Source organism: Primulina tabacum, chromosome 13 (genome assembly GCF_025594145.1).
Source record: "Primulina tabacum isolate GXHZ01 chromosome 13, ASM2559414v2, whole genome shotgun sequence".
In the NCBI taxonomy this organism is placed as follows: Eukaryota; Viridiplantae; Streptophyta; class Magnoliopsida; order Lamiales; family Gesneriaceae; genus Primulina; species Primulina tabacum.
Window position 1 is genome coordinate 10,479,699 of NC_134562.1, and position 12,378 is coordinate 10,492,076.

The following is a 12,378-nucleotide window of genomic DNA, read 5'->3' on the forward strand; positions in this document are numbered from 1 at the left end:
CTGATCCAGCTCAGCTTCGTCAGGCCGAATGACATGAGATTCATCAGGCATATATTTTCGCAACATTGATACATGAAAAACGTCATGTATCCCGGATAGAGAAGGAGGAAGAGCCAATCGATATGCTCGATCGCCAATCTTTTCAAGAACCTCATATGGACCGATGTATCTAGGAGACAACTTCCCGCATTTGCCAAATCTGACAACACCTCGGAAAGGTGAAATCTTCAAGCATACTTTGTCTCCCTGTTCAAATACTAACGGTCTACGTCTGATATTGGCATACTTGGCCTGTCTATCATGTACCGTCTTCATTCTTTTCTGGATTATCTTCACTTTCTCAGTCATATCACGAATCATATCAGGCCCAAGTTCTGGTGCCTCAGAGATATCATCCAATATAGAGGAGATCTGCACTTCTTGCCATACAAAGCTTCAAACGGTGCCATCTCTATGCTCGTTTGATAGCTGTTGTTGTATGAGAATTCACACAACGGTAGTAAATCTTGCCAACTAGTGCCAAAGTCTAGCACTACAGCTCTCAACATGTCCTCTAAAGTCTGGATAATCCGCTCTGACTGTCCATCTGTCTGGGTATGATAAGCAGTGTTCAGGTGCAATGTCGTACCTAAAGCCTGCTGCAGACTGTGCCAAAAGTGAGAAGTGAATCGTGGATCACGATCTGATACGATAGACTTCGGCACACCATGCAATCTGACTACCTCTCTGACATATATCTCAGCCATCTGATCGTGTCGGTATGTCATTCTGTATGGAATAAAACACGCTGATTTGGTTAATCTGTCAATAATGACCCAAATCGTGTCACAGCCTCGGGATGATCGAGGTAACTTCGTCACGAAATCCATGGAAATGTGATCCCATTTTCATTCTGGAATAGACAAACTCTGAAGTAAACCTCCGGGCTTCTTTCTCTCATCCTTCACCTGTTGGCAATTTAAACACTTAGATACAAATTCGGCAATGTCTGACTTCATCTGTTTCCACCAGAATTGTGTCTTTAGATCGTTATACATCTTCCTGCCACCAGGATGAATACTAAACCGACTACAGTGCGCTGCTGACAATATTTGTTGTTTCAACTCTGAAACATCTGGCACTACAATACGATTATTCACATACAAGACAAAATCATGTACCTGATATTCTGACTGATGTCCTGATCTGACCATCTGAATCGACTTCTGAATATTCTGATCAGTTCTCTGCGCTTCTTTGATTCGCATAATCAAATCTGGTTCAACTTGAATCGAAGCAAGTCGTAGAGGTCTACTAGCTGTATCAAATGTTAAACCCGACAAGCAACAATCTTCAATCATATTTGAAACACCTATCATCGATAATGATAAGGAACATACCTTTCGACCCAAGGCGTCCGCTGCTGCATTTGATTTTCCAGGATAGTACTTGATCTCGCAATCAAAATCTTTCAGTAGATCAAGCCATCTACGCTGCCTCATGTTCGACTCTGACTGAGAAAACAGATACTTCAGGCTTTTATGGTTAGAGTAAATCTCAAATTTCTCGCCATAGAGATAGTGATGCCAAATCTTCAATGCAAATACGATAGCCGCTAATTCAAGATCATGAATGGGGTATCGAATCTCGTGTGGCTTCAGCTGTCTAGAGGCATAAGCAATCACATGACCTCGCTGCATAAGAACACATCCTAGCCCTCTGTGGGATGCATCACAATATACAACGAAATCGCCAGTACCTGAAGGAATCATCAAAACAGGTGCACTGGTCAGCCTCTTCTTCAACTCTAGGAAGCTAGACTCGCAATCCTCAGACCACACAAATGGTGCATTCTTCTGTGTCAACTGGGTAATCGGCTTCGCAATACTGGAGAAATCTTTAATGAATCGTCGATAGTACCCTGCTAAACCCATGAAACTGCGTATCTCTGGCACAGAAGTCGGTCTTGGCAAGCTAATCACAGCTTCAACTTTACTCGGATCTAGAGAAATACCGTCTCCAGATATGATATGATCCAAGAAGACAACTTGTCTCAGCCAAAACTCACACTTTGACAGTTTAGCATATAATCTTTCATTTCTCAATGTTTGCAACACAATTCTCAAATGATTGGCATGCTCAGTCAGATTCTTAGAATACACCAGAATATCATCAATAAAAACAATCACAAACTCATCCAAGTACCTCTGAAAGACATGGTTCATTAGTCCGATAAACACCGCCGGAGCATTCGTTAAACCAAAAGGCATGACAATAAATTCGTAGTGTCCATACCTGGTTCGGAATGCTGTCTTCGGTATATCAAAATCTCGAACTCTGAGTTGATGATATCCCGATCGCAAATCAATCTTGGAATAGACAGATGATCCCTGTAACTGATCAAATAAATCGTCGATACGCGGCAATGGATATTTATTCTTTACCGTTGCTTTATTCAATTCCCGGTAATCTATACACAATCTCATCGAACCGTCTTTCTTGCGCACGAACAGCACTGGAGCGCCCCAAGGAGATACACTGGGTCTGATATATCCCTTGGCTAGAAGATCTTCTAACTGTGCTTTCAATTCTATCGGCGCCATCCAATACAGAGTTCTCGAAATAGGAACGGTACCTGGAATGAGATCAATGCTAAAATCTACCTCTCGAGCTAGAGGTAATCCTGGAATCTCGTCAGGCAATACATCTGCAAACTCCCGTACTACTGGCAAATCTGCCAATGCCGGGCTCGATTTCTGTAGATCTACAGAATAAATAAGGAACCCCTCTGCTCCTTTTTGCAACAATCTACTCATAGTCAAAGTAGATACTAAGGGAATCCGAGATCTGGAACCCTTACCGTAGAATTTCCACTCTTCTGTCATTTCAGGTCTGAATCTGACAATCTTGTGAAAACAGTCTACGGTGGCTCTGTACTTAGTTAACATGTCAATCCCGACAATACAATCAAAATCAGATAAGCCAAGTACAACACAGTCTAAATCGATCTCATGCCCTTCAAACTGTAGTATACAATGTCTAACTGAAGTCACAGATATCAAACCACTCCCCAACGGAGAAGAAATAGACACTACAGTAGACAATGACTCGACAGGCAATGCATGTGTCAATGCAAAACGTTCTGATATGAATGTATGTGATGCACCTGTATCTATCAATACATATGCAGGATAACCGCAAAGAAAACAGTTACCTGCAATAACATCATCTGGCGCATCCTGGGCTTGCTCCTCGGTCAGTGCAAACACCCTAGCCTGCTGTTTAGGAGGTTGACTCACTGTCTGGCCACCTCTGGCTCTAGGTTGGGACTGTGTAGGCGTGGGCTAGAAGGAATGGACAGATGAAGCTTGCCTCTCGGGCTGGGTCACTGATGCTGATGACCCTGCACTCTGAAATCTCTGTGCACCTCACTGGGGACAGACTCTGGCGAAATGTCCCTGTTGCTTACATATGTTACATCTGCCCATCACTCCCTGACACTGCTCTGTGGCATGTCGGCCTCCACAAGTAGTGCAATACCCGCCTGTCACATCTGTACTCTGGCTAGGACCTCTCTGTCGAGGCCCGCTGGAGCTCGACGAACTGCTCCCTTCTCTCTTGAACTGCTTGCCCTAAGCTTTCAAAAAATCCTTCTTGTCACTACTACTGCTTCCACTATCAAATCGAGGAGGAGGTGGTGGAAACTGGACGGCGGGCTGTGGCGGTCTCTGACTGAGCACTATAGGAAGCTCATCGCTGCCTGATCAAGCCAGCCTCTGCTCCTTTTGCTCTGTTCAGTGCATCAGAAAAGGTATTGGGTCGTCCCGTGTTCACCAAAGTAAAAATATCAGAAAAGGTATTGGGTCCGCGACCGCTTCGTCATTTCCTGCCACGTGTGGCGCAAATCGGAGCAAAGAAGAAAACTTGGCAACATACTCTTCTATGTTCCACTGCCCCTGTCGCAAGTTGGCAAATTCGGCCCCTTTGTCTTTTCGATACGACACTGGAAAGAAACGTTGATAAAACTCATCTTTAAACACTTTCCAAGTAATATCGATACCTCTATGCTCCAGGGCTCGTTTCGTTGTAAGCCACCAACTTTTTGCCACTTCTTGTAATTGATGCCCAATCAACTTCACTCTCCGTTTGTCGGTATAAGCAAGAGATTCAAACAACATCTCTATATCGTCTAGCCAGCTCTCACAATCCACTGCATTCTCCATGCCCTTCAAGGTAGGTGGATGGAATGATTGAAACCTCTTCAACAAAGTCTCCATCGGTGTCGCAGTAACGTCCATCTGAGTACCTGACGTACTACCCTGTTCCGGCACTTGACCTGCAACTGGTTGTGGTATTCTTCTAGGCGGCATATCTTATTATCAAACAGATTAGTACACAATCTATATACAATTTGTCTCAGCCCTCCTCTGATCATATACCTCTGATCCAGAATCGGTTCTGATTCAGTCTTTACAAGTACATGCTGTAAATCAATTCAGATAACAATACAACATGTAATAGGGAAAGCAATAAATCATGCTAACACATCAATAGCAAGGAAGAAGACCTGATCTACCCCGCTCATTCTATTCTATCTCAGTCTACAGAACCTACGACTCTTATACCACATGTTGTGTGGACCCGGGCTCTAACTCAATTCTTTTCGGGATTAATAGGATCTTTATTAAAAATGTGGGTCAAAATTTTGCTTTTTAACATTAATTCGAATGTCTATAAACAAGCACAAGGTCTATATTTATTTTATTACACAAACATAATATACATGTCTTGTTTTATTCATATTCTACAAACCAGTAATTAAAGACATTACATATCAAATGTAAAAACTACTAGTGATCTTCTGCGCCCGTAGTCACCACGCTATCTCGATCTCATCTCTGTCGTGACCCAGATCCTGCCCCACCTGTTGTTATGCACACATACAGACATAACAACAGCCGGAAACTCCGGTGAGAATACATCCCAGTATAAAACATGTATGCATGCTAACACATAATCATAAATCATGCGTGAAAGCAATAACAATGGGATCCATAGTCTATGAAACCAATCTATATCAACATGCAATTCAAATCAAATCATGTCTTGACTCGACTCGACTCTACTCTAGGGATCCCGGTGTGAATAAGACCTCACTGTCTGTTACCTACCCTCCCAATCGGGGTAACTGTACGTCTTATTCCTAGACTTCGGCCCTGTCTGTATCGAATGTCTACAATCGGAGTGAATCTGATCCGAAGCGTCGATACCACCGAACGTCTAGTTTGGCAAGTCTGCCAATGCCTCTCCTATCTCAAAGGCTTGAATATAAATCTATAAACAAGCCATCATCATATCAAGAGATTTGAATATAAATCTATAAACAAATCAAATTCATATCAGAAGATAAACAACAATTCTAGTATGTGATTTGGTTGGGAAACTCAAATTGAATCTCATTTGAGTTGTGTCTTCCCCAAACAAAACATGAATTATACCTTTCTTGTTGAACTTTTATCGATGTCGAGGTCTCGAAGTCGAAGTGAGGCACAATGAATCTGAAATGGTAATGTTCAATAGATACAAGATCAACATTCTATTCAATCCATACATGTACGTAACAATATTCATTCTCGGTACATTTTGGACGGCATAACGACGTATTATTTCGATACCGATCAACTCAATAACACATATATGATGTCAACAATTCCCAATTCTCAATAATCATCCACCACACTTCAAAATCTGCATTATCTCCTATACACATTTTCTGAAAATACAAAATAATCACATACGATAAACTTTCTTCGATCTGTTTTCAAATATACGTTCGGAGACATCACAAGAATACATAATAACCATCAATATCTAATTTCTTCAACATCTTAACTTCAAAACATGTTGAAAGTTAACAATAGTTACTTCCTTTTGTAGCCAATAGCAAGAGGAGTACGAATATCACCCCGGATCGAAAATCGGATAACTAAATGTGAGACAATCACAATACTAAGCTAGGGAGAACTTGGAGCTTTTCTGAATCTCTTTCTCTCGGTTATTGCTGATGGAGTTGAAGAAATGAAAGTGTTACACATTATATATGTGGGGACCCGGGCTCTAACTCCATTCATTTCGGGATTAATCGGATCCTTGTTCAAAAATACGGGTCAAAATTTTCGCTTTTTAACATTAATTCAAATGTAAATACTAAGCATAATATCTTTCTTTATTTAATTACAACACATATAATATACATGTCATGTTCTACTACAAACACATCACTAGTGTTTAATACAAACCATAAACTACGAGTAGTACAAATCTAGTACAACATCACTAGTGATATTCTGCGCCCGTAGTCACCACGCTATGTCCATCCCTCACCTCTGTCGCGACCTTGATCCTGCCCCACCTGTTGTTATGCACACACACAGACATAACAACAGCCGGAAACTCCGGTGAGAACAAATCCCAGTATAAAACATGTATACATGCTGATACATAATCATAAATCATGAATCAAAGCAATAATAATGGGCTCCATAGTCTATGAAACCAGTCTATATAAACATGAAATTCAAATCAAATCATGTCTTGACTCGACTCGACTCTACTCTAGGGATCCCGGTGTGAATAAGACGTCACTGTCTGTCACCTACCCTCCCAATCGGGGTAACTGTACGTCTTATTCCTAGACTTCGGTCATGTCTGTATCGAATGTCTACACTCGGAGTGAATCTGATCCGAAGCGTCGATACCACCGAACATCTAGTTTAGCAAGTCTGCCAATGACTCTCCTATCTCAAAGGCTTGAATATAAATCTATAAACAAGACAGCATCCTATCAAGAGATTTGAATATAGATCTATAAACAAATCAAATTCATATCAAATGATAAACAACAATTCTAGTATGTGATTTGGTTGGGAAACTCAAATTGAATCTCATTTGAGTTGTGTCTTCCCCAAACAAAACATGAATTATACCTTTCGTCGTACAATGTCAGTCGATGTCAAAGTCTCGATGACGAATCTGTCACTATCAAATCTGAAATGGAAATGTTGATACATATTCTATCAATCTCTAATCTCAATCAACACATATCCAATTCAATACTTGACTTCGGTACCATTTGACGGCATAACAACGTAATTTCTCAATACCGGTCAATCCAACTCCCACATATATCAATAATTCATAGGTCTCAACTCATAATCATCATCATAAGCATATGATAGTACTCAAAATATGTACAAGTTAACTCTAAACATGCTGGAAAATAATAACTATAGCATACAACATCCGTTCTTCGATCCGGTTGCATTTCCACGATATCAATAATCTCAAGAACATATTATCACAAGTATATCAGCATTTCTCCAACATGTATACTTCAAAACATGTTAAAACTTAACAAAACTTACATCCTTTTGTGTCCCTTAAAGAAAGGAGCAAGGTTCTATGCTTGAATTAAAGTTTGGATGTGTAATTCTTGTACAAACTAGCTTTAAAAGAAGAGAACTTTCCCTTTCCTTGAACTTTTCCCTTTCTCTCGGTGGTCTCAGCTGTGTTAGGAGAGAAAAGAAGACACACACTATATATATCTTGCATGTTGAGGGGCAAGTGTCATATTTTTCAAGTAACACGCATGACCGCGGGTGCGGTAGTTCGGGAACCGCGGGTGCGCTCAAGCTTCGGCGGTCCATCCTCTTTCCAAAATCGACGACCGTGGGTGCGCTACATATAAAACCGCGGGTGCGGTGACATCAACGCGGGTACGGTTACGTTTGAACCGCGGGTGCGGTGTCATTTCTGTAAATACTTTCCAACTCTCTGTCCATCAACCGCGGGTGCACTCTTTCTTGGACCGCGGGTGCGGTGACCCTACTGTAAAAATGGCTAACTTTCATCCCGCGGTGCTTCTCTAGGCGCGGGTGCGGTCCCTTTCTTCAAGCAACACTTCATCTTTTCATTTTATCCACATACAATCTAGGGCATTACATTTCTCCTCTTCTTAGATATTAGTTCGTCCTCGAACGTGAAATCAATTAATCAAAGTATGTACAAACAACAGTAAAATCAAAAACTGAATAAATACTCACATCATGAGAATAACTCGGGATATTTCTTTCTCATATCTGCTTCTGTCTCCCAAGTCGCTTCCTCGGTTCCATGACGATTCCACTGGACTTTCACTAGGGGAATAGTCTTCGTTCTGAGCTGTTTCTCTTTCCGATCAAGAATCTGTATCGGTTGTTAAACATAACTCAATGTCTTATCCAGCTCAGCTTCGTCAGGCCGAATGACCTGAGAACAATCTGGCATGTATCTACGCAGCATCGATACATGAAATACGTCATGTATCCCGGATAGAGAAGGAGGAAGAGCCAGTCGATATGCTCGATCGCCAATCTTTTCAAGAATCTCGTATGGACCGATGTATCTAGGGGACAACTTCCCGCGTTTGCCAAATCTGACAACGCCTCTGAAAGGAGAAATATTCAAAAACACTCTGTCTCCTTGTTCAAATACTAGCGGTCTACGTCTGATATTGGCATACTTGGCTTGCCTATCCTGTGCCGTCTTCATCCTCTTCTGAATTATTTTTACCTTCTCGGTCATCTCACGAATCATATCAGGCCCAAGTTCTGGTACGGTGACATCAACGCGTGTGCGGTTACGTTTGAACCGCGGGTGCGGTGTCATTTCTGTAAATACTTTCCAACTCTCTGTCCATCAACCGCGGGTGCACTCTTTCTTGGACCGCGGGTACGGTGACCCTACTGTAAAAATGGCTAACTTTCTGTCCATGCACCGCGGGTGCGGTGCTTCTCTAGGCGCGGGTACGGTCCCTTTCTTCAAGCAACACTTCATCTTTTCATTTTATCCACATACAATCTAGGGCATTACAATATAGCTCAAGCCATGTGTCAACTTAGTGTGCATGCTGGACTTCTCGCGCATATGTGCGCCCTTAACTCGCGCATATGCGCGAGACATATTGTCTCAGCATCAACATGTTGCGCATATGCGCGCTTCATCTCACGCATGTGCGCCAAAGTCTCTGGAGGTGTCGCGCATATGCGCGCCTTACCTCGCCCATGTGCACCAATGTTTCTGGACGTGTCGCGCATATGCGCGCATTTCTTCGCGCATGTGCGTCATAGCTTCGGCCCTTCACAACTATTTGAATATTTTCTCATCTTTTTCCATGTCTTTCCTATTCCCATCTCACTTAGTGCTTCTCATTTTATATCATGCATACTCATATCTTCCAAGTCTCACATCAATGAAGACTAATAATCTCAAGCCTTACAATGAAGGTCAGTGGGAGTGCTGTGACACTCCTGGTGTTGTATGTTGATGACATTCCGCTCATTGAGAATGATGTAGGAATGTTGCAATCAACTAAGATATGGTTAGCGAGTAAGTTCTCGATGCAGGACTTGGGTGAAGAATCTTTTTTATTGGGAATACAGATCTATAGAGATAGAATGAAAAGATTGCTTGGTCTCACCCAGTCCACATACATTGATACCATCGTGAAGCGGTTCTCGATGGATGAGTCCAAGAGAGGACATCTACCAATGCGTCATGGCGTGTCCCTATCCAAGTCTATGTCTCCCAAGACTAATGCAGAGATAGCGGCGATGACAAGCATTCCTTATGCATCTGCAATTGGTAGCATCATGTATGGGATGATATCTGTAAAGGGCCTAAAACTCCTTTCTTGAAAATTTGCGGAAAAATTAAAATTTTTTTTTTTTTTTTTTTAGAACTTAAATGGCCTCATTCATAAAATCGACTGATGAATCAAGTTCAATGTTTAAAATAATCGCAGCGGAAGAAAATAAAGTTTTGCCAACAATAACAACTTAAAAATTATCCAACGATTGATAAAAATTGTTTGCGGAATAAAATAACAACTGCTGCACTGAGGTCCTCGGGTGCCACTACTGCCGACCCAAGCTGGCTCACTGGTCCCCGCCCTCGGCCCTGGCCTCATCAGTACCTACAACAATCAAGTCTAATGATCCTAAAGACTCAGCATGCATATATCGCAGGTAACGAGTAAAAATCTGAATTTAAAATATGCATGGGATAAAATATCATGTCCTGAGGCATGCTGAAAATAATCTGTACTGAGCAATTATAATACGTGCGTAACTGAACTGAAAATCACTGTAAAAATATTTGCTCCTTGGAGCCTGTACTGAAATTAACTGATTAAATTTTCTGTCGAGATTATGTTTTACGCCTGTGGCCACTGCAATAAGCTGAACTGATCGGTAACTGGCTACCGGGGAGGCTGAAACTGAACTGAGCTGGCCGGTCACAGGCGACCGGGTGGTACCATACTGAACTGATCGGTCACTGGCGACCGTATAAAATAACAATCCCACATAGTGAATGAACCACAAGCCATATCGCATAAATCTCAAAAATAATCATTTTCTATTTTCATGCACGTAAAATAATTAACTGGCGTAATGAAAATTCCTGTAATTTTTACCAACTAGATTGGATTGGATCGTCCCCAGGCTCGCTGCAACTTAACTATGCCATGAAAATATGCAATAGCTTAAACTTGACCAACTATGCAATTTACGTTCAAAAGATGCGACTATGACGCCTAATGACTTCGCATTTAATCATGACTCCGAGCCAACCTGAACCGACACCGAACCGACGTATAGTCATGATTAAAATACGCTGAAAAATTATAAAATAATGCTCCTAAAATGATAGGGTCGAAATCTAGGTGGAATGGAGGCCAAAACAAGAAACGCTCTTTCGAGAGTCAATTTGGCACATTGCACCGTAAATTCTCGTACGACCTCAAAAATGATCCGAATGATGAACGGTCAAAAACATGACCTTCCCAACTCAATGAGGCACTGTCCAGTCCAAGGTCATGGGCTAAAAGCCAACCAAGAACTCAAACGAGCCTTCTAAACAACACAGCAACTTGCTGTAATTTCCAGCAGCTGTGCAACTACAAGACTTGCATTGGTTTCGAGACTATCGGCCATTAGGGGCGTGAACCACCGACCAGAGACTCTTACCAACATCCCAAGGAATGATTTGAACCATGGCTAAGGGCCCTAGGCCAGCCACAATCCGCATCACACCAAAACTCAACCGAAGGGTCCAACCGAGAGCAACGTGCATGCGTGTGTAGTGTTTATGCTATGATCGATGTCTCGTGTCATTCCAATGGCCATTTGATTGACCATGGCACGATCAAGACATCTAGGAGCATGATATGAACCGTGGCTAAGGTCTATAGGCCAACCAAGATCCACACCAAGCAAACACAAACCGAAACCATATGCTGAACAAAGGAAGAATCCGAATGGGGAAAGGGGCTGTTTTGATGTTTTGATTAAAAACCGAGGGGCCATGGACCAAGCCACCAAAAGGGCGACTTCGTCACGTCTTAGACTTGCTAGGGAAGTGATCTAACCATGGCTATAGGCCCTTGGGGCAGCCAAGATCAGATCCACAACCCTTGACACAAAATTGAAATTTCGAAACACAAATCTGCGCCTATGGGAACTTGCTGTCATTCTGAATTTCCAGCAAGCATGGGGCTGGTTTGAATGGACCAACATGGTCCTAGTGCATCCTACTACATGTATATAAGCCGCGTTGGGAGCCTGGGGTCGAACCACAACCTGAAACCATCAAAACTAAAAGAAAACGTGAAGCTGCCATGAAGAGCCGAAATTCTGCATGTGTTGTTTCAAAATGTTTGGACATGGATCTCGATTTTTGCTTGAATAAACATGATCATGTACTGAAAAATAAATGATAATATGACTTGATTGAGGTTTAGAAAGAATCTAGACATGCCTGGTTTCGTTTCGAAAGAAAACGAACGAAACGACGACGACGCGGCACGGAGGAGGTGGAGCGCTTCTCTTGTTCTTTCTAGTTCTCGATTTTTCTCCCTTTCTCCCTAGCTGTTATTCACGTTTTTTTCTACTGAAAATGGGTCTGATTTCGGTGGGGAGGGAGTGTGATGGAGTGGTTATGAGGGGTGAGGAGGATGGTGCAAGATATAAGGATCATATCAAGACCAAGTCTTCATGCATTTGAATTTTGAATTTTGAATTTCTATCAAATGATCTCTTGGGTGATTCTAGAGTATAGTGGCCGATTTTATCATGCCAAACAAGGGTTAAGATAGTGGTCTAGTATTAATTAATTAAGGTGAAAAAATAGCTAAAAGAATTAGCATGCTAATCAACCAACAATGGGTCAAAGGTGAGTTGGCAAGTCCTAGTTTGTTCTTCTAGGGGTGAGGCCGAAAATGCATGATAAATGGTAGGGGAAAATTGATTATCTAGTAATTTAATAACCCTTAAAAGTCTTACTAATCCTTTAATTAATTTA

The 12,378-nt window shown here is 41.9% G+C and overlaps 1 long non-coding RNA gene across 1 annotated transcript in view; it reads right to left on the reverse strand.

The window, feature by feature from the left end:
• Nucleotides 1–9,894: 9,894 nt before the first annotated feature.
• The window catches only part of LOC142523010 (uncharacterized), a 52,122-nt gene continuing 49,638 nt past the window's right edge, over nt 9,895–12,378 (reverse strand). Inside the window, exons 2-3 of the long non-coding RNA XR_012814570.1 lie at nt 10,463–10,575; nt 9,895–9,991 (exon numbers count right to left, since the gene is read on the reverse strand). This is a non-coding gene — a long non-coding RNA (uncharacterized LOC142523010). The remainder of the gene's footprint in view (nt 9,992–10,462; nt 10,576–12,378) is intronic.